This window comes from Peromyscus leucopus, chromosome 16_21 (assembly GCF_004664715.2).
Source record: "Peromyscus leucopus breed LL Stock chromosome 16_21, UCI_PerLeu_2.1, whole genome shotgun sequence".
In the NCBI taxonomy this organism is placed as follows: domain Eukaryota; kingdom Metazoa; phylum Chordata; class Mammalia; order Rodentia; family Cricetidae; genus Peromyscus; species Peromyscus leucopus.
The window spans coordinates 51,326,867-51,349,546 of NC_051084.1; the positions used below are offsets into that span (position 1 = coordinate 51,326,867).

General features: G+C 37.4%; 1 non-coding gene across 1 annotated transcript; it reads right to left on the reverse strand.

Annotated features, from left to right (window-relative positions):
* Window positions 1-9,284: 9,284 nt before the first annotated feature.
* On the reverse strand, window positions 9,285-9,357 carry Trnak-cuu. Its single transcript has one exon. It is a non-coding gene; the product is annotated as a tRNA-Lys (tRNA).
* Window positions 9,358-22,680: the final 13,323 nt, after the last annotated feature.

A 22,680-nucleotide genomic window follows, 5' to 3' on the forward strand; every position in this document is an offset into this window, starting at 1 on the left:
CTATTCCTCCTCAGACCCACACCACCAAAGCAGCCCACCCCTGACACTGCCTAGAGTGCCAGGACCCAGAGGCTGCATGGTCCAGAGACCTAGGATAGCACCAAACATGATTGGAGAAAAAAAGCATCAACATAATGATGTCTAATTATCTGCTAAACTCATAGATGATGATGGTGATGATTCAAATTGTCATCAGAGAGCCTTCATCCAGTAACTGATGGAAACATTCCTTTTATTATAAATTTTTTTTAGCTATCCTGAGGTTGTACTGTTTTTGTATGAAGTTGAAGATTATTTTGTCAGTTTCTGTGAAGACTTTCATTGGCATTTTTATGGGGATACATTGAATCTGTAGATAGCTTTTGGTAGGATGGTCATTTTTACAATATTAATCATATGAACCCATGAGCATGGGAGGTATTTTTCTATATTCTAATATTCTTATAGAGATTTTGTTACTTATTTTATTTCCTTTGACACTTTTTTGTCTTCTTAATCTTTTGTATATTTGCCTTGATTTTTTTGGTAGGGAGGTTGTTTCTTGCTTTTTTCATTATTATTCTTTGGGAGAACAGAGAGAGAGAGAGAGAGAGAGAGAGAGAGAGAGAGAGAGAGAGAGAGAGAGAGAGAGAGAGAGAATGAAGTTTGTTAGGTAAAGAGGTGATGTAGTTGACCTTTTCCTGGTTCCACCTAGCTCCCATTGTCCCACAGTCCCACAGCCACTCAGATGCAAATGAACACACAGAGGCTTATATTAATTACAAACTGTATGGCCTAATGGCTCAGGCTTCTCACTAGCTAGCTCTTACATCTTAAATTAACCCATTTCTATATATACTTTGCACATGACTCATGGCTTACCAGTATCTTTACATCTTACTTCCCATGGTGGCAGCTGGCAGTGTCTCCCTATCTCTCTATCTTTCTCCTTCCTCTCTCTCTTTTTAGAATGTCCTGCCTAACCTTACCATTGGCAAAACAGCTTTATTTATCAACCAATCACAGCAACACATATTTATAGCATACAGAACAACATCATACATCATTAAAACCTTCCTTTATAACTAAACAAAAAAAGGGGAAATGCTGTGAGATAATACTATTGTACACTGGTTTAATAAAATGCTGATTGGCCAGTAGCCAGGCAGGAAATATAGGCAGGGTGAGTAGACAAGAGAATTCTGGGAAGAGGAAGGACAGAGTCAGGAGTCTCCAGCCAGACACAGAGGAAGCAAGATGACAAGGCAGAACTGAGAAAAGGTACCAAGCCATGTGGCTAAACATAGATAAGAATTTTGGGTTAATTTAAGTGTAAGAGCTAGTCAGTATTTATCACCATCCTATGCATTGTTTCAAGTCATGATTAGAATAATAGTATCTAAATTTTCATTATTTTAACTGTTAATAGAATTTTTCATGTTCATGTTGCTGTCTGCATGCATATACATTTCTTATCGAGGTTCTAACTTCTTACTTCATTTGGCATACATTTATGCACAGTTGATGGATGGAGACATAGTACCTACAATGGAGAACTTACATGCCTGGCTTGTGTTCCATGTCGTTTCATTTGGCATTTGATAGCATTGACTTACACGGTCAAACTCAGAGTATGGGAAAGACAATCTCATTTGGGGCCCAGGGAGAAGTAAACATGGGCTTCATAGACAGAAAGCACTCTATATATACAGTATATGGAAAGCTGGAGAAGTTGGTAAGGGAAACATCACCAGCTGGTAGTATAACTGACATAAGAGGAAAGGCTGAAAGATAAAGAGCATGAGCACATGCAAGTTCTTAGGGAAACTGTGATAAGAAGGGGATGAACTGGATGGAGATGCTTGGCTTTTCTTTAATTGCCCATTTCCTCAAATAGCACATATAATTTATTCTCCAAATTTCAGAGTAGCAAGAGACATCCCTGGGGAATGGCAGTTTATATATCACATGCCGCCCTTTGTTTAGAAACAATTACGATATGGGGCTCTCCCAAATTCAAGTGAGCCTGTACATGTCCCATCACTCACTCTTTTCAGCTGATACTGTAGAGCTGTTGTTTAGGGTCAAAATATAAGTAATATATCTTGATAGACAAACTTTTGTCTTCTTAACAAATATGTTCTAGCTTTCATGACACAAAGTGATAGCCAGAGACTTGAGATTTATATGACTATTTATAGCCATTTTCTGGATATTGTAACTTGGGTATTGTGATTATTGTTAAAGATTAACATTCCGAAATATTCTCACCTTATATTCCTGACCTGTCATTGAGTAGTTGTATGAACATAAGGAACATATATAGTCACTCAGGTTCTCATAGTTCTTCTAAAAATATAATAAATGGAGATATGTTGAGAAGTTTTGTGGCCATTGTTAAGATCATCCAATAGTTATAAAACCTGTAGATAATATTTTCTTTTGTATTTCTTATTCTAATTAAATGGAAGGAATATAGACTAAATTGTTCAAGTGAGATTTGATTGTTACCCTGAACACCTTCTCTGTCATACTTCATATCTAATTAGTTGTCAAGATCTATTAATTTTACCCTTGTGATGGAGACTGCTGGCTGTTCAGGAAAATTGATTACTCTACAATCTGAACACCTGGCTAGACTCCATTCCCAGGGTGATTTTATATTTAGTAAGGTCCTAAGAATGAGCTTTAATGAGGGCAATGTAGGTTGGAGTTTTGTTATATGATACTTCCATGGTTAACTCAGAAAGAGTTTAAAATTTTATTAAACTTATGTTCTTTTGTCCTTTAGGTTTGGACTCTCAAGGATGACACTTGCCATATGAGTTGAAGACAACAGAACTTGCCTGACTCTGGAACCTCACTTCCCTTTGTCTAACAATAGTTACTTCAGACCTGTCTCCATGCATTTAGACTACTCAGTTGAGCAATACATGGATTCATATTGTCTCTGGTCCATCAAATATTGTAGTCACTATTGTTATAGACATTTGTCTAGTTAAAAATTCTAAAAATAATTTTTGGTACCTACAAGGTACTTGTATGTTATATGGTTTTATCCTTTCTATTGTGTACCTCCATAGACTTCTCTACATTGCTTTTAAATTATTTTCTATTTTTAAAAGATTTGTTTTATTTTAGTTATATGTGTGTGTGTGTGAGAGAGAGAGAGAGAGAGAGAGACAGAGACAGAGACAGAGACAGAGAGATAGACAGAGACAGACAGAGAGATAGGGCATATGTATGGATGAGTGGAGATGCCTGCAGAATCCAGAAGAGGATATCAGGTTATTTTGATGTGTCATGCTTTTTATTAATGTTTATGAAATTTAAAAAAAAAGAAGTTTGGGGAGGGAATCCCTGTGCCCAGAGCTCATACAGGCTCACAGGAAAAATGTTTCAAGGCACTAAGAGGCCACTGAAGCTATGGCCCAGGGAAGCCTGGTACTGCTCTAGATGGTTGCAACAGCTGTCAATTGCCAACAACTTCTTGATTGTCAAGACATCCACAGCTGATTCTGCCCACTTCCTTCTACCCCCACTACTGCCATTTTGTTTCCCTTGACCTCACACAGGTCATGTACATGTCATTAAACACACTGTGAGCTGATACATGCAGCTGCCCTACTGGATCAGGAAGATGCTGTTTGCTTGTAGTTACCTATCACCTCTGGCTCTGTCTTCAGAAATGATTCCCTACCTGTTAGAAGAAAGAGTATGATATAGATGTAATGCTTGGACTGAGCACTCCAAAATCTATTATTCTCTGCTCCTTGGCCAATTGTAGGTCTCTGTGTTAGTCACCATCTGCTGCAAATAGAAGTTTCTCTGTTGAAGGTTGCAAAGTACATAATCTATTGATACAATAATAATTCATCAGGAGTTGGTTTAACATTATGTACATCATCAGAATAGCAGTGGGTTCTCCTAGGACCTAGGACCTGTCTATTAATAGGTTTTTGGCCATATAGGGATTTCATCTTGTAGAGAAGAACTTAAATTCAAGAAGAAAGTGGTTGATAACTCTCTGATGATGTTCATGTTTCTCCAGCACCAGTGACTACATCTTGCTCAACCAGTCATTATTGTAACTCAAGGGTTCATAGCCAAATACAACTGATGATTACTTTTGTTTGCCAGTAGTGTGCACAGCACCTCCAAGCAGCTAACAGGTAGGAATGAAGCTTCCAGGACAGTAAGCACCAGCTTGATTTCTCAATCTTACTAATAAAGATGATGGTATTATTAAAATTTTAATATTTATATTATAATATATTAACATTGACATTATCTACCAAGTTTGTGAGAAGAGGTATTTTTAAATTAAGTAGCCTTTAAAACACGGAAGCTATGGAATAATTAGTGTATATAAAATGTTTTGGTTTATTGTGTTTGAGAGAAGTAAAATTTTCTGGGTAAGGATTTTATCAGGATATCTTGGGGATAGGACTTGAGTCTAAAGATGAAATTCTTGTATGCCTCATACATATTGTGATGGTTCATCTTCCTACCACTTGCTAGGATTTAGACTCTCCATGGAAATGAAGCTCTGGGAATGCCTGTGAAGAAGTTTCTAGATTAGGTTAATCGATGAAGATTAACCCTAAATGTGAGTGTACCAATCCTGGATTGTATAAAAAGATAAAAGCAAGCTGAGTACCAACATTCATAGCACCCTGCTTCTTCACAGAGGATACTATGTGACTAGTTGCCTCTGGTCCCTACTTTCATGACTCCCTGAACATGTTGTACCGTATCTTTGAACTATGAACCCATATAAAATGTACATGGGGTTACTTTTACCACATATTTAGTCTCAGGAAAATGGCAAGTTACGACCATAGATTCCTTGTTTCCTTGTCTTAATAGTAATTTTAACAGTCTTTTTTTTAATGAAGCAGTGATTGTGTGTCACATCTGAATGAGCTGCCCCCACCCCTTTCTTCTGTTGGAAACAATGATGAAATAATGCCCCTGCTCCATGGCCTCTGCATGAGCTCCTGACTCCAGGTTCCTATCCTGCTTGAGTTTTGTCCTTGATTCTCCTAGCAATGAAGTATGACCTGAGTTGTAAGCTGAAATAAACCTTCCCTACCCAAAGGTGTTTATGGCCATGATGTTTTATACAGCAATAGAAACCTCAACTAAGAATGTGTACATCTTAGCTGTGATGTTGTCAACAATCTCAGGGGAGGACATGTACCATAAATAGAGCAGGGTTGTGCAACATGGTAAGCAAAAAGTGTGTGTCTTTCCCCTTTTATATCAGGAGCTAATAGAGCTCTCATTATAAGCCATTATGTGTTCCCAAAATATTAGAGAGGTATTATCCACATATTACCTACTTTGTGAATGTAGTTTTGGAATAAGGCTGCCAAATTGACTATACAATCAACAACAAGAGAAGCAATTAAGAACCCAGTGAAATAAGTCAGAAAGTAAGTATCTGCACCAAGCCGGACTTGTTACCAGCTATGAATAAAAGTGAACCAGTAAGCTGTTATAAGGACTGTAGTATGAAAATTCAGAACTAAACTCCTAAATAATATTTACTTAGCCTCCCAGAGAAGCAGCATTTACCTGTATCATAATGAGTATAAGAGGTGGTGGGGTCTGCAATTATGCAGCCAGGCTCATCCAGACACCACTGTAGCCATGTTTCAGTGATCAGAATGCATCTGACAGTGTTCTTACTTCTCCACAGCTTGAAGCTAGTGACTGGAGCATGCAGGAGCATTCCATGCCATCATGACAAGTTAGCTAGCAGTAATAGCAGAAGCTTCTTCACTTATGTCTCCAGATCTCTTTGGAGTGCATTGAATATGCTGACCCTAATTTGCATGTAACTCTGGCTCCTGGAGTCTGAAGAGTAGGGTTTTTTCATACCTTTTGCATTTTAGAAAGTCAGGTAGAGAAGGTTAGAACAGCTAACGGTTGCCATTCTCGATCATCTCTTGAAGATGCTTAAGATTACCAAGCAGGGAGCAGTCAAGAGTAACACTCTGACTAAATGTCCCTGTCCATTCTCCCAAGACTGTATTGGAACCAATAGCAGCCATCACAACTTGTTTATTTGCACAAAAGAAACATAATTGATATGGAAAGCCAATGTGAATGTAACAGCAGTTTTACACTTAAAAAATTTCAAAGAGCAATTCTTGAATGCAAGCTTCCAGGTCTCCCAAACAAAACTTCACTATAATCTCTTGTAATCTATCATAATTCCTGACTAAAAGAGTCCTGTAAAATGGAAGCTCATATCTAAACGTTAGGGAAATTATTGCTAAATAATGAAAACTATTTTTTGGAAAGTTTATTGCAAGCTAGTATTAAAACTATATGATACAATTTGCTGACTTATGATACTGTGGCATAAACAAGAGAAGTTTGGATTCCTGGCCAGTCTGGGATTTCTTAGACAGGCAGTTGAGACCCAGTGAGGCTGATCTCTCTTGTTTTGGTTGAATGTCTCAGAATTACAGCCAAAAGTTATACTCCCAAAGTGTGTAGCTGTGTTGGTAGGATAAAAAGGAGTTGACAAATATATGTGTTCTTTAAATAAGAATATAACTCTTACAATACTTACACTGTTATTTTACTCCTGTTGAGAAGACTAAGAACTAAAAATTCTCCAATTATATTCAATTATGCTGTTATATCTAGTCAGAGCATTAAAATGAATAAATTATTCTTGAAATTGTCATAGCATACATAAATGAGACCAATTACTGATGACTTTGGTGTTATCTTCAAGGGTATAAATAAATCTATAACACCTTTATAAAAAGCTCTACTTTAGAGTTTAAAGTATCTCTTTACATTGTTCAAGTTTGTATTAACACTTTCCCTCTGATCCTCTTTCCACTGAATCTAGACCTTTATTACTTTCAATTGTCTTGGTTATGAAATGTATGAAGGTATGTATCAGTGTTTCAATGTATGATGACATAAATATGTGGATATATTTGTGTGTGTGTGTGTGTGTGTGTGTGTGTGTGTGTGTGTGTGTGTAGCTCTCAGGAAGATGTCTGGAATCTTGATCACTCTTCACCTCATCCTGTTTGAGACAAGATGTCTCAGTCAGCCCCAGAGCTCATCAGTGTGGCTAGTTGTGCTATTCAGCTTGTTTCAAGGATGTCTGTTTCTCACTTCTAAGGCTGGAATTTCAGGCGTTTATCACTCCAAACCAGACTCAAGGTAGGTTCTGGGAATCCAAACTTTGATCTTCTTGCTTGCACAGTACATGCCTTTAAACAGGGAGCCAAGCCTCTAGCCTTTGGTTGCATTCTAAGCATTTCTTTATTGCAGTACGAACTGCCTTGAGTTTTAACATTTGGTGTGGTTTTAATTTTCATTCTATAATTACTGCCCAAAAACATAAACTATTTTTCTCAAGTTAAAAGTGTTAATCTTCTATAAGTCTCAGGGATGAGTATAGGAAATACAATTAGAGTGTTCTCTAAAATACTTCTGCCATGTTTTGGTGAAGCTATGCTTCCGGAATTATGTATCATACCTAACTAACATCCAGACAAGGGTAAGGTTATTTCCAACAGAAACAACTCCTTTTCTGACACCTAAGGAACATTAGTCCATCATTAAAAGCCAAAGAATGAAAAATAGGAAACAACTTAGAAGTCACAAGGTAGGACACATGGTTGAAAAAAGCTGGGACATCAACAACAACATAATTATCATACTTCACCCTATGATAGTACTTTTCATGATAAGAAGTAGATTTTTTTCTTATTTGACATTTAGATGTTTTACTAAAGTAAAAGCTAATAACAAATCTTCATGAATTTGATGATCATTTCATCTTCCCACCGCATCATATAACTTTAAAAGAGTATTGAGAAACAATTGTAATGGATCCATCAATAACTACATATTACATAAATTAAATAATGTTGATATGTTCTTCATTGGATAATGAATTTCAGATATAAAATTCTCTAAAAAATTAATGTTACTCTAATATCAAAACCCCTGAGGGAGTGGATCTGGAGTAAATGAGTAAAAACTTAAAATTTGAAGAAAAAGCAATAACCAAAAGCTAAACAAAAATAAAAATTTCCAAACTATAGGCCAATATCTCTGATGAACATAAATTGAAAAAAATCCTCAATAAAATACCTGCAAAACATATATAGGAAAATAGCATATAGAAAATCTGCCATAATCAAATTAGCTTTATCTTGGAGATGCAAGGGTGGTTCAACTTGCATAAGACATCGAATGTAATAAATCATACAAATATACTTAAACACAAAGATCACATTCCCTTCTCAATAGATGCAGAAAAGACCTTTGAAAAAATCCAATATGTCTTCATGATAAAAGCTCTAGAAAAAAAATATTATTGTAGGAAACCATACCTCAACATAATAAAGGCTACATATGACAAATACACAGTCAACATCATCCTAAATGGAGAAAATTCGAGGAAAGCCCAATATAATCAAGAATGTGGCAGGACTGTTCCTCATTCCTACTTAATTTAAGTATAGTGCTCTACCAAGAGCAATTATTAAAAAAAAGAAAAGAAAATTAAGAAGTACTAATTAAAAATGAATTCAAACTATTCCTACTTGCTGATGATATTGCATGCAAGTGATCTCCAAAATTCCACCAGTGAACTTCTATAAATGACCCATATTAGTTTTTTGAGATAAGAGTCTCCTACTGAATGTGGAGTTCAACCAGCTCTAGGGATTCTCCTGCCTCTGCTTCCACACTTCTGTGATTACAGATACATACCCCGTACTTTTCATATTTGTGCTGGAGCTTTGAACTCAGGTCCTTACTCTTGTACTTCACCTATGGAGACATCTCTCTAGTCCTTAAAGACTAATCTCATACAATATTAAGATCTAATTCAATCACTGATTGAATTGCATGTAATATTTATGAGTTTGAACAGGTCCATTCCCTAATTGATAATTAGAGGGATTTAGTTGCAAAAACGCTAAGAAGATATGTAGTGGGTAGCCATTCCAGCTTGGATCTGAAAGTTCCAACCCCCATTGAGACTCTGGTAACTGTCACGCCTACGAGGCGGGGCGAGGGGAGGCGCCAGGGGACCCGAGAGCTGGATGGGCCAGCGCTCTCTCTGGGCGCTCTCTCGGTGCCCGGAAGCTGACCGGTGCAGTTTGACTGTGCAGAGCTCCAGAGAACACCGCTGGACTGCGTTACACCTTCCCCAGACCCTGCGACCTACCCATTACTTAATTTGTGAGTTACGCCATTAAGTAAATATCCTTTTAACTACGTGGAGTGGCCAAAATAATTTCTCCAATATCTGGCGCCCAACGTGGGGCCCGAACCCACGACCCTGAGATTAAGAGTCTCATGCTCTACCGACTGAGCTAGCCGGGCTGGTTTATAATTTCTCCAATAAAGATACTTCACTCTTTGGCAATCTCTAGATTCTGAAGAAAAGGTGAAAATATTGGACAGGAAATTCCCCTGAGAAATGCTGTATCTTCATTTTCAAAGAATATTAAAACTATATTTATCTGTTTTTCAGATACTAGTGACACTAAGATATTCAAATACACAGAAATTCCTTATTCTTTCGATGTCAGAGGCTCTATGAGTCATCTAACTTGCCATGCAAAAGAGTTTCCCTAATAAGCAAGCTTGGAGTGAACTAGAGAAAATATAATGTCTTTATAGATATATTTAAATTATTGTGAATTATTTTGAGTAGATATTTTTAGTTCCTTTAGTTTTATATTATCTAAGAAGAAAAATAAACAATGTTACAAGGATTAGGTAGTATTCAGGAACAATATCCCATGCTCTCTAAAATTTCCAACAGAAATTACTATCACTTTTAAAAATAGAATTTGCTGGTTTTCATAGTATGTAAAAATTTGCTTTCCTTTCTCAGATCTGTTGAAAGTTTTCTTATTATTGGGTAGACTGATTTTTTTTATGTTCTTGAGTATATTGCTTATCTTTTTTCTTGTTAGGAAAATAATAAATAAGCATAATAGAAATACAAAGAACTGATTAACTTCCAGTGTTTGAGAAGCTTGTGAAAACTGTGGGATAAGGTAGTCTTCTGCTTATGTGCCCCTTTCTAGTGTTGGCCCATATTTTTCAAATTCTTAATCTCTTAAAAAAATGATTCTGTACAAGTTTGTAAGTCTCCAATTAATAGCTCTCTCTTAGCATTTATGCCTCTATATCCATCTATATAACTATTAATGCCATGAATATATATGCAATCATATCTAGAAAAGAATATAATGAAACGTATATATATTTCATATTCATGATTTTAATATACATTACATGTTTGCATTTATTGTATTCATTGATCATTTGATTTTTATTTACTCTTTCCTGTTTCTTACTCTTTTCTTTCAGGGATATTAGTAGTTAGGAATGTAATTCAGCATTGCACAAGTTAGCATTACAATTATAATTTTCTTGAATGCACACTATTGAGTAGTTGTATGGAAACTTTGGTAGATGGTGAGTGAAGCTAAAAAGTTAAAATCATCCTGAAATGAATATGAAAACTAATTTGTACAAAAAAAGTGCTTTCTAAGGTGAAAGTATGAATGTTTTTTGTGTATTATGTGACAAAGATTAACATAGGTAGAGTGACAAGATTAGGTCCACAAGAGCCATGGAGAGAGACCATTGTTAGTAGTAGGTGTCAGCACTCAGATTTATTCACACCCTTCCATGTTTTTTCCTGAAAAAAAAAATAATCTAGGAGCTGGAAGCCAGAAAATGGAGAACTGTTTGGCAACCGACTTTTAGCTTGGCTCTGCTAATGGGGAGACCTGGTGTGAATACAAAAGTTATGAAAACAATAATGATGTTTTCCAGTCCTTCTAGGGTGCTTTTGTATCAGCCTCAATCGTGTGCAATGTGGGTTTCTGGGTTAATTTCAAGCAACTGTGGTAACAGTCCTAGCAACTGCAGAAGTACAGTGTTTATGGGCTCTGGTTCTGACTGAGGCTATTGTGGACACACTGATGGATTTTGTGTAGGCTGCAGGTGGAATCACGTCCCCCAGAGAGCCACAAAATGATAGAGTACTGTCAACTTGAATTTAAACTTGCAACTTCACAATCTTGGTTAAAATAATTCTCCTATTTTGTGTTTAAGTGATCACAAAAGAAAGTTTGTACAACTGAAACAGTACCATAAAGCTAATGCACATTTTCATGAATACAGGAAACAATTAAAAATTAACCACTATTGTGACCTAATTGAGAATGGAGTTCAGAAGAATGCTTCAAGTGCAGATATCAGCATGGTTTGCTTGAAAATCCACATCTACAAAGCAGAACCATATAATACATCATGATTCAGGAAGAAGAATAACTGAAAATTAATTTAAAATGAACAAAATTCTAGTTGTAATGGTGATTTATCTGACAATAGTAGTTTGTGTCAAGTCCAGCACCAGCTCAACTTTCTTTGTGTGTGTGTGTGCTGCCATAATGACAGGGTCTGCACATTGTTTCTTTGTTTGTTTTTGTTGTTTTTAATTTTTGCAGCTACACCTAGACCTAAATATCTTGTAAGAACTCAAGGTCAGTAGTGATAAAATATTGGTGCTCTGAGAAAACTGTGATTGAGTCATTTATGAAAATCTAATACAGGTAAACTGATGGAGATGATATGTATTTGAGATATATTTTATAAAATTTATAAATAACCTTGTGTGATTTTGCAATTTTTCCCATCCTCTACATATGCCTTTGGGTAATCTTTTATGGTTTTTTTTAAGAATTTCAAATATGGGTGTTGCATGAATCCATGAATTGGTCTTATAATAAAAACCCAGAGCCAGATATCAGGGTGAAAGCTAAAAGATCAGAGGAAACAAGCCATAGCCACTTCTCACCTTGCCAACTCCTCAGTCAAAAAGGAAAAGAGAGGATTCTGTCTCCACCAATCCTCAGACTGAATGTCTCTGAGTCTTCAGCTGAAAAGGCCTCATTCCTGTCTCCTCCCACCTTATATTTCTTTCTCTGCCTAGTCATATCACTTCCTGTCCCAACCTTCCTAGTGCTGGGATTAAAGGTGTGTGATCCCAAGTGCTGGAATTAAAGGTGTATGCTACCACTGCCTGGCTCTGTTTCTCTTTTAAACTGAATTAATCTCATGTAGTCACATGTGTAATTTCATGAACTCACAGAGATCCAGACGGATCTCTACCTCCCAGGTACTAGGATTAAAGTTGTGTGCCACCATTGCCTGACCTCTGTCTATAACTCTGTGGCTGGCTCTGTCCTCTGATCTTCAGGCAATTTTATTAGAGTACAACAAAATATCACCACATGTTGGTACTGTATTTATATAATTTCCACTCCTCATTCTCCCCCTCAAACTCTTGCCTTGTCTCTACCACTCTCTCCTAAATTTATTACCTCTTTTTCTTTGTTATTGGCACACACACACACACACACACACACACACACACACACACTTACATGCATATACGCACACACCAAATATATTCATACACACTATAGAGATTGACAGAGATACATATCTATCCATCTCTGTCTAACTCTATCTCTATCTGAGTCATCAATTAAGAGACTTATACTAGAAAAAAGTAATTCTCCCTTTCTCATTAGCCATTAATTATTTGTAGCACTTCACCTAGGTTTATTGTCTTTTGATATTTTCTCCATCCATGTTGCATGTCACTGATGCTGCCCTTGTGCAGGTCTTGTTTAGGCAACCATATTATTGATATTTCATGAGTTCAGCTCCCCTGTTATATTTAGAAGACACTATATCACAGAAGATGTCCAGGTCCTCTGGCTCTGATAATATATCTGCAACTTTTTAGCAGTGTTCCCTGATTCCTAAGTGTAAGGATTATGTTGTAGATGGACACATTCAGGGTTGGACACAACATAGCCAGTTGCGCTTTATAATTTGGCCAGTTGTGGATGCCTGTAATGGTCTCAACCTGTTGCAAAAAAAAAAAAAAAAAAAAAAAAAAAAAAAAAAAAAAAAAAAAAAAGAGTTTCTTCAATGAGGAGTATGGTGATATTTTATTTGTACTGAAATGTGATTTTATTTGTATGTTAATAAATAAAGTTGCCTGGGGGTCAGAGCTAATAGTAAGCCATAGTGGAGCTGGGCATTTGTGGTGTACTTGTGGTGTACACCTTTAATCCCAGCACTTGGTAGGCAGAGCTAGGTAGATCTCTGTGTGGTCAAGAATACAGCCACCATTGGAGACACATGCCTTTAATCTCAATACCAACCATAGAAGACCTGGAGGTCTGTACAGACAGGCAATGACGAGGCAGTCATGTGGTTTGGTTTACAACCAATGAGAAGGCAGAACAGAAAGTGTATATAAAGACAAACACATAGGAAGTAGGTCTATCTTGGCTGAAGAGGATCACTGAAGCAGGAAGGGTAAGGCTCTTAGCTCTGACCTTTTGGGCTTTTATCTTTACATTGTCTCTGTGTTTCTTATTTAATAAGACAGTTACTTCTGCAAAGGAGTGAGAACTACATTATCTATATCTGTTTGAAATGCAGTCATAAATTATTTTGGTTTAGGGAAGTGGAAGTAGTAGGTTTCCTTTTGACTCTATGGCTTCTCCAGCAATGGGTGGTTAGCTAGGTTTGCAATACTAGGCATGAGTTCTCTCCTATTGAATGGGCCTTGACTCTGACCCCTATGATATTAGTGGCAGCATTGCATCCTTAAGGACATCTTGCCATGCTTGTCGTTCATAGGCTTCTTAGCCATTGATGACTTTGGATTGCTTTTGTCCCTTGGCAGCTTGCATAGCAACTTCAGCTACTAGGAGAGCTAATTCTCAGGGAAGAAGCCTCCAAGTCAGTTTCTAGTGAATTCTTCTAGTCCTGTGTCTGAAGTGTGTGGGGTCTTCAGCAATAGGGACTTACCTTCAAGTTGCATCCATCGTCTAGGGCTATACCATGTTGTATTTTATGAATTTAATCTTTTTAGATCATAAATCACTAATTTCATATGGTTCAACCTAATAAAAAGAGTTGGTATAACCATTTGATGCTTGTGATTTGAGGCAAAATTAAGATACATGAAAATTTTCAGTGATCAAGGAGTGTTTGCTAGCCTTATGGTGGTTAGGATTCACTCTTTAAGTTCCTGTAGACCTCTCTATTTTCCCCAAGGATGTCTAGTACTCACCTTATCCCAGCATGAGGTGATGAGCGGTGCCTTCACAGATTACATGAAGCATTCTTATTTGAAATCAACATCATGGAGAATTCCTTATAAGGAAATCAGGGGAATCTTAGGTTGCCATTGGCTCTCTAAAGCCCACTTGGGCTTTGTAGATTTGTGTAAACTATGGTTTGAGGGCTGAACAAAGACTGTTGTTTTGGTAATCTCTGAGATGGATCCCAGTGAACTGGAACCAACAGCACAGTTCACATTCGACAAATGCTACAATTTGGACTGTTGAGGTATCTTAGCAGGGAAAGCACTTGCCGTGAAAGCCTGACAACCCAGCCCATGTGATCATTAGTACTCACCAAAGCTCAGTGCAGTGGTCCACGTCTGTAATCTCAGAGATCCAATGTCGAAATGGGAGGTGTAGTCAGTATCACTTGGAAGCTTATAGACAAGATAGCCTGGAATATACAGAGCAGCATAACATGCAGTTAAATAAGAGACTTTCCCCCCCAACTTTTTCTCTGACCTCCAGATGCACAATCCAGCATGCTCACACGTGGATGCCTACACACAATTACAATAATCAATAAAATGCAAAAAGAAAGTATGATTTATGTAACCTCCTATATATCAAATATGTGGTTGTATAAAACAGAACTGTAAAGAAAATATCAATTTTCACCAAGCTCAGTTTTTTCTCCCTTTCCCTTGAATTGAAAGAAGAACTCTTCATCATAGATAATGTTTGACTATACAAGTCACTGAGACTGCTTGCAAGGCAGACTGGTCAGAGTGACTGGGGAAGGAGATTGTCTACTGAGATATATCATTGGAGATCAAGATACAGATGGCTGTGTTCCTTACAGTTCAGTCTAAACGGCAAGCATGAATCCATGCAGTAGATAAATCTGTAGTTAGACAGTCCATTAAAAAAGGCATTAACAATTTTAAATGCACCATTGAACATTTTATTACCTTTACCTATCAGCCAGAAAACTCAATAAGTAGGAAGAAAAATATCCAAATTAATATACATTTCTATTTTGCAATGTATGTGTATTGATTTAGTTTTAAACCAATTAATAAATATTTTTAAATGCCAGGGTCAGCAGTATAGAATGAGAATTAGGTAACTCTAACAATAATCATGATCATGGAATGCAATTCCTTGCTCTTTTTGAACTCACCTTTCAGTAACTGAATATTCAGGTGATTAAAAAAAAGCTGTGGATCTTTCAGACTATGTTCCCAGGATGGTCGTTATTTTGGTTCATAGGCATTAGAGCTAGATTTGGACTGTTGATTGCTTTGCTTTTTTGGCAGACTGCATAGCTCCTTCTGATACCATGAGAGCTAGTCCTCAGGAAGGAGCCTTCCTAGTCAGATGAAGATCTCTGTGGGAGACCGGCTCCCACATTTCCCCACCAGGGTACTTTTTTGTTTTGTTTTGTTTTTTGTTTTTCGATACAGGGTTTCTCTGTGTAGTTTTTCACCTTTCCTGGACCTTGCTCTGTAGACCAGGCTGGCCTCAAACTCACAAAGATCCACCTGCCTCTGCCTCCTGAGTGCTGGGATTAAAAGCGTGAGCCACCACCACCTGGCCTCGACCCCAGGGTACTCCTGAGAAGGGTGAAGTGAAAAATATTTAGGTAGAAGGATAGAGGGGAGAGAAACAGATAGGGACACAGGATAGCCTTGGGAGGGCCTGGATCCTTATCCACCGGCCCCTTCTGTCTCTTCTAAAGGGCTATTTGTAGGAATGCCAAGTATAGACCCTTCCAATCACTTAGTAACCATGCACATGGTCAAGCAAACCTCTAATGAGCCCTGCTGGGTAAAGCAAGCTCAGATCTCACTAGGAAACCTTTGCAGGCCTCCACAGTTCTCCAAGTCCTGTATCCTAAGTGTGTGATGACTTCAGCAATATGATCTCACATGCCTTCTATGAGAGGCACCAAGAACAACAATTATAGTCTATATTGTTTGAGAGTCTCTTGACAACAGTGGTGCCTATATCCTTGGAGAAACTAACAGCCACTTAATTAGATTTAAGGCAGAACCAATAGAAAGAAATTTGTGCCTGGCATTGAAAACTTAGCCAACGCTTCTTCATGGCTGGTGAGGCCATGGACCCTCGAGGAGAACTTCTCCTGCCGTTTTCCTACACCAGTGATTTCTAACTGTATTCTAAACAATCATCCTTACACCCACAGATAAGTGTAACACTCACACCTCATCAAAGAAGCTTACTTTGGGGCATCAGGCTGAGATCTTTACAGAAATTCACAAGTGGTAAAAATGCAGAGATCCAAAGAAGATGGAGTGCCCAATGCCAACTGACGCACCTACAATACTACCCTTATACCTAACACTCAGGGAACATTATGGAAATGGGGGCAGATATATTGTAAGAGAAACAAGACACCTGCTATTAAATAGTCTGTTCTTATACATTGAAATTGGAAAGAAGACAGGAAGTGACACTTGGGCAGGAAGGTGATGGATATGAAAGGAGTAGGGGGAGTAGGAGAGAGTGAATATGATCAAGATACACTGTATTAAATTCTCAAAGAATTAGTCAAAAGATATTATTTTGTTTTAAAAAGCATTGACTGCTCTTCCAGAGTTTTTTTATTCAATTCTCAGCATGCACATAGCGGCACACAACCATCAATAACTCCATTTCCAAGGGATATGCCCTCCTCTTTTAATGTCTGTGGGCACCAGACATATATTTCATGAACAGATATACATGTAAGAAAAACACAAATATGCAGAAGATAATTAATTGTTTAGATATTAGTATAATTATATAATTTCCACATTTTCCTTTTCTCCTTCCAAAACCTTCCATGTATATATACTCCTTACTCTCTTTCAAATTCATGGGCTTCTTTTTCTTTGTTTCTATTGTGTGTGTGTGTGTGTGTGTGTGTGTGTGTTCCTAAATATATAAATACAACACAACATGCTTAGTACATGTTATTTGTACATATGTGGTTTCAGGCTGACCATTTGATATTGGATAATCAATTGATGAACTCATCCTTAGGGAAGACTATTTCTCCTGTTCTTAGCATTCCTTAGTTGCCTGTAGTTCTTTGACAAGGCTTGAGGCCTCCTAAGCTTTCCCCTGTCCATGTTAGTTAGTGTATCTATTAGTATCTTCCCAAGCCAAGAATCTAAAGAGTGAGCACCGTTTGAATCCATCTGTTAACAGAATAGCAAAGGATAATCACCTCTAGTGCAAAGGGAACACTGGGTGAACCCCTGGAGACATGGAAACCAGACATCTGACTATAACCTCGATACTTTCCTGGTGCTGCCCACAAATTACTGGGACTATAGACAAACAAACCCACAAAGGGCTACAAGTTAATACTGAAGGGACAAAAAGATAAAGAGAGTGTGGAGGAAGAGAAATAGGGGAGGGTCTGACTTTTCCCAAGGTCCTAGTGGTGTTATTCATGGGCTGACTTAGTGTCACTTGAAAGTGAAGTGTGGGAGGTATGTCGGAGCCCTGCAAATGTGTGAGAGATCCTCTGATGAGCAAATATAAGAAAGTGGCTTCCGTTGCTTTGCTGCTGAATCTAATTTGTATTCTCAGCACATTTCTAGAGAGTAGGGGCATTAATACAGTCCTATTGCTTCACAGTATGTTTCTTTTTAGCAAGTAATTGCACCCTGAAGGCCTCTCCACCAACCTAGTCAATATTGTCCAATGTTTCACTGTACTTCGACACTCTTTCTGCTCAACCCCTCTTTTTTCTTCCTTCTATTTCAGAGGGGGCATACAGCTGCTCCCTGTAGTCACCCCTGTTGCTTGTTCTTGCAATTCTTCTTCACAGCATTGTCTCTTGAGACATCTCAAGATATTTGCCTTTGGAAGCTTACCGAAATCTTTTGCAGTGGACTGGCTGATTCAGCTCAGCAGGACGACTGAGGTTCTGACAGTGAATCACCAAGCTCCAGTGGCATTGAAAAACTCAGTCCAAGATGTCTCGTGTTGTGGTCACATCCAGTTTAAGGGTACACTGGACAGGGAAGCAGGTAGGTTAACTGATGATATTTAACCTCTCTCTCTCCTCTTCCTCCAAATCTAATCCCTTAGTCTCACTAGCAGTTCTGCAGAAGGACAACTGATGAGGCTTCTGTTTTTCTCCTCTCACAATTTCCAGTGAACCACACTGATCTTCCCCTTGTAACTTCCCTCCCTGTACTCACTGCTTTTGTTTCAGCCCCCCAACTCCAGCAGGTACAGCCTGGAAACCAGCAGGCCACTACAGCTAGAGAAACAAATAGTCTAACTGCAACTCCTCATTCTCCCTCCACTGCTCCAAATCCAACCTTCAGTATCATCCTTGGCTCTGTAGCAGATCACCTGCCGTAGACTCTCCTCACACTCTGTCCCCATTTCCAGGGGACTAAGCAGATCCTGATAGAACAACCTACTTCTCTCTATTCTGTGGACCACTTCAGCAACTTCCTCCAATCGTATCTCCATTCCTAAGTGTCAGCTCCCAATACTTAGAAACACAGTTTACACCTATGGCCACCTATCTCCAGGGCCCACCATTGTCAAGATCCCAGAAAAATTTCCTACCAGGCAACATAGACTCATTACAATCTCCCAGGAACCAAAACAGGCAACAGAAACAAACCAAGAAACAAAACATAGAAAACAAAGACAAGACCAGATATTATCACCTAGAATTAAAATCTTTCCAAAGCCAGGTATCTAGACTTAAGTGTAAAAACACAATCAATGACATCCAGGATAATATGTCTCCACTAGAGCCCAGCAACCCTACCACAGCAGGCCAGGAGAACTGCAACATAGCTGAAGCACAAGAAAATACTTTTGAAAAGCCTTTATAAACATGGTAGAGGCCTTTAAACAGGAAATGAACAAATCCCTTAAAGAAGTCTGTGAAAACACAAGCAGTGGAAGGAAATGGAAAAAAAATTTCACAACCACTTGAAGGTAGAAATAGAATTAGTTAAGAAGACCCAAACTGAGGGAAAATGGGAAATGAAACTCAGGAATTTGAACCCAATTGTCAGAGACAAGTCTCACCAAGAGAATATGAGAAAAGAAAGAGAGAAACTCAGTCATTGAAGACACAATAGAAGAAATGGATACATTGGTCAAAGAAACTATTAATATGTAAAAATTCTGGCACAAAACATCCACAAGGTTTGAGACACAATGAAAATACCAAATCTAATAGTAATAGGAATTGAAGAAGGAGGAGAAATCCAGGTCAAACACAAACATATATACATATTTTCAAAAAAATCAAAAATGCAGATTTCCCTAACCTAAGGAAGGACATGCCTACAAAGGTACAAGAAGCATACAGACCTCACAACACATAATAATGAAAACATAAAATGTACAGAAAAATATCTATCTAAAAAAATACATCCTTACGGAAGGTAGGAAAAACTCCAACCTAAAAAGATTAACCATACCTAAGAAAACACAGCATTAAATAATCCCAGACTAGCAAAGCAGAAGAATGGATACACACACACACACACACACACACACATATACCTAACACCACAATAACTAAATAACAAAAATTAAAAAGCACTGCTCATTGATATATTTTAATATCAATGGTTTCAGTTCCCCAGTAAAAAGACAGACTGACAGAATGGATGGGAAAATAGAATCAATCCTTCTGCTGCATTCAAGAAACAAACCTTTATATCAAGGATAGACATTACCTCAGGGTAAAGAGATGGGAAAAGGTATTACAAGCAAATGAACATAAGAATAAAACTGGTCTAGCCATTTTAATATCTGACAAAATACACTTCAAGTTAAAACTAATCAGAAGAGGTATGGAAGAACACTACATACTCATCAAATGAAAAATTCGCCAGGAGGACATTGTAATTCAAAATATCTATACACTAAACACAAGGGCAACCAAGTTTTGGAAACAAAACAAACCCTACTACAACTTAAATCACATATTGACCATCTTACATTGATAGTGTGAGACTTCAATATTCTACTGCTGGAAATAGACAGATCATTCATACTAAAAATAAACAGAGAAATACTGTAGCTAAATGACATTATAATAAACCAAATGAACCTGACAGGTATTTGTAGAACATTCACTCAAGTGCATGTAAATATACTTACTCAAGTGAATATATCTTCTTCTCAGCACCTTGTGAAAGCTTCTCCCAAACTGAGGACATCCTTGACATGAAGCAAGTCTTAGTAGATACAAGAAAATTCAGATAACTTTGTGCATCCTATCCAAATAATACAGATTAAAACTGGATATAAAAAACAATAGCAATAACAGAACCTCTTACAAAATTATGGAAACTGAATACTGAATAAAAAATGCGTTAAGACAGCCTCTGCTTGTCGCCACTGCCATGTCTGTCTACCTCTGCAGGCCTCGGGGGAGGCTTTGCCCTGGAGGAGGTGGAAGTGGGGGATGGGCTGGGGGGAAGGAGATGGGGGCAGGAGGGGGGAGAACAAGGGAATCTGTGGCTGATATGTAGAACTGAATGGTATTGTAACATAAAAGAAAAAAAGACATCAAAATTCAAAAAAGAAAAAAAGTGAACTACAGACAAATTTCCCTTGTGAATACAGATGCATAAATTATCAATAAAATACTTGCAAACAGAATACAAAAATATTTTTAAAAATCCACCATTATGAAGCAGGTTTTATCCTAGAGAGATGCACAGATGGTTTAACATACATAAATGGATAAATATAATAAACTGTATAAACAAACTGAAACACGAAAACCACATGATCATCTCATTAGATTCAGAAAAGGCCTGTGACCAAATCCAACATCCCTTCAGAATGAAATTCCTCATTCCTCGAGATATTAGGGATACAAGGGACATACCTAAGCATAATAAAGTTAATTTACAGCAAATCTATTGCCAATGTCAACTTATATGGCAATAAAGTCAAAGTAATTCCTCTAAAATCAGGAATAAGATATACTTATTCAATACAGTACTTGACACCTTAGCTATAGAAATAAGACATATCAAGGAGATGAGAATATGAATTGGAAGGAAGAAAACAAAGTCACTTTCCTTTCAGATGATATGATAGTGTATGTAAGTGAAACTCCCCAATAAAATCCACCAGGAAACTCCTATAGCTGATCAACACTTTCAGCAAAGTAGCTAGATACAAAACTAACCAACAAAAATCAGTAGCTCTTCTATGTAAAACTCACAAAGGGACTGAATTAGAAATCAGTCAAAAAATACCTTTCACAATAGCCTAAGACAATACAAAGTATCTTGTAACTCTAACCATGTAAATAAAATGCTTACATGATAAATAGCTTATGACACTGAAGAAAGAAATTGGAGAAGATGCCAGAAGATGGAAAGATCTTTCATGATCATGGATCGATAGGATTAGCATGGTAAAATAAAAAAAAAATATGGCCATCCTATCAAAAGCAACCTACAGATTCAATGCAACACCTATCAATATTGCAACATAATTCTTTACAGATCTTGAAAGGACAATCTTCTGCTTCATACACTACAAAGAATCATGCGGTTGACTAGGTCTAGGTGACCTGAAAGGGATGTGTCATAGCTGTTCAGGTTTTAGTCTGTACCTCTTGGTGTACTGTGTTGTCTTTCTTTCCTGAGAAATAGAGGCATTCCCTCAGGCAGTGAAGCATTCAGACCACCTGGATTTCTCTGTGCTCCTTAGAAATGAATGAAGCATATGCAAGTTTGGCAGAGCAATTAGTCCTAGACATTAATCTTATATGTCATTTCCGGTTTCCTGGCACCTGCCATTGTCTTATTTCTGATAACTGTACAGAAAGTCTGATTACTTCAAATAAACTTGTTTTAGTCTCAGTCTTGCTGAAACCCCTCCAACCTGGCCTGGCTTTCATTCCTAGCAACCACACCAAGAGCCCCCAGTTCAGTAAATAAATTCTTGCACTTATTTAATATGGAAATAAAAAAATCAGAATAGCTAAAACAATTCGCAATAATTAAAGAACTGCCAAAATTGTCACCATCCCAGATTTCAATCTGTACTACCAAGCTTTACTAATAAAAACAGCATGATATTGGTACAAAAACAGACATGTTTATCACTGAAATCTAATCAAAGACTCAGATATAAATCCATATGTCTATAAAAAGCTTTTGTTTTTTAAATAAAAAAGTCGTAAATACACGCAGGAAATAAGATAGTATCTTTAACAAAAGTTGTACTCCTCAATTTCTTCTGCATATAAAAGAATCCACATAGACTCATACTGCACAAAACTCAAGTCCATATGGATCAAAGACCTCTACATAAAAGCATATAAACTGAGAAGCTTCTGTACAACAAAGGACATCATCATTTGGACATAGCAGCAGCATACAGAATGGGAAAAGATTTTTACCAGCTGCACATTTGATAGAGAGCTAATATACAAAATATATAAAGAACTCAAGAAAATAGATATCAAAAACCCATATAATATAATTTAAAATGGGGTACATGTATAAAC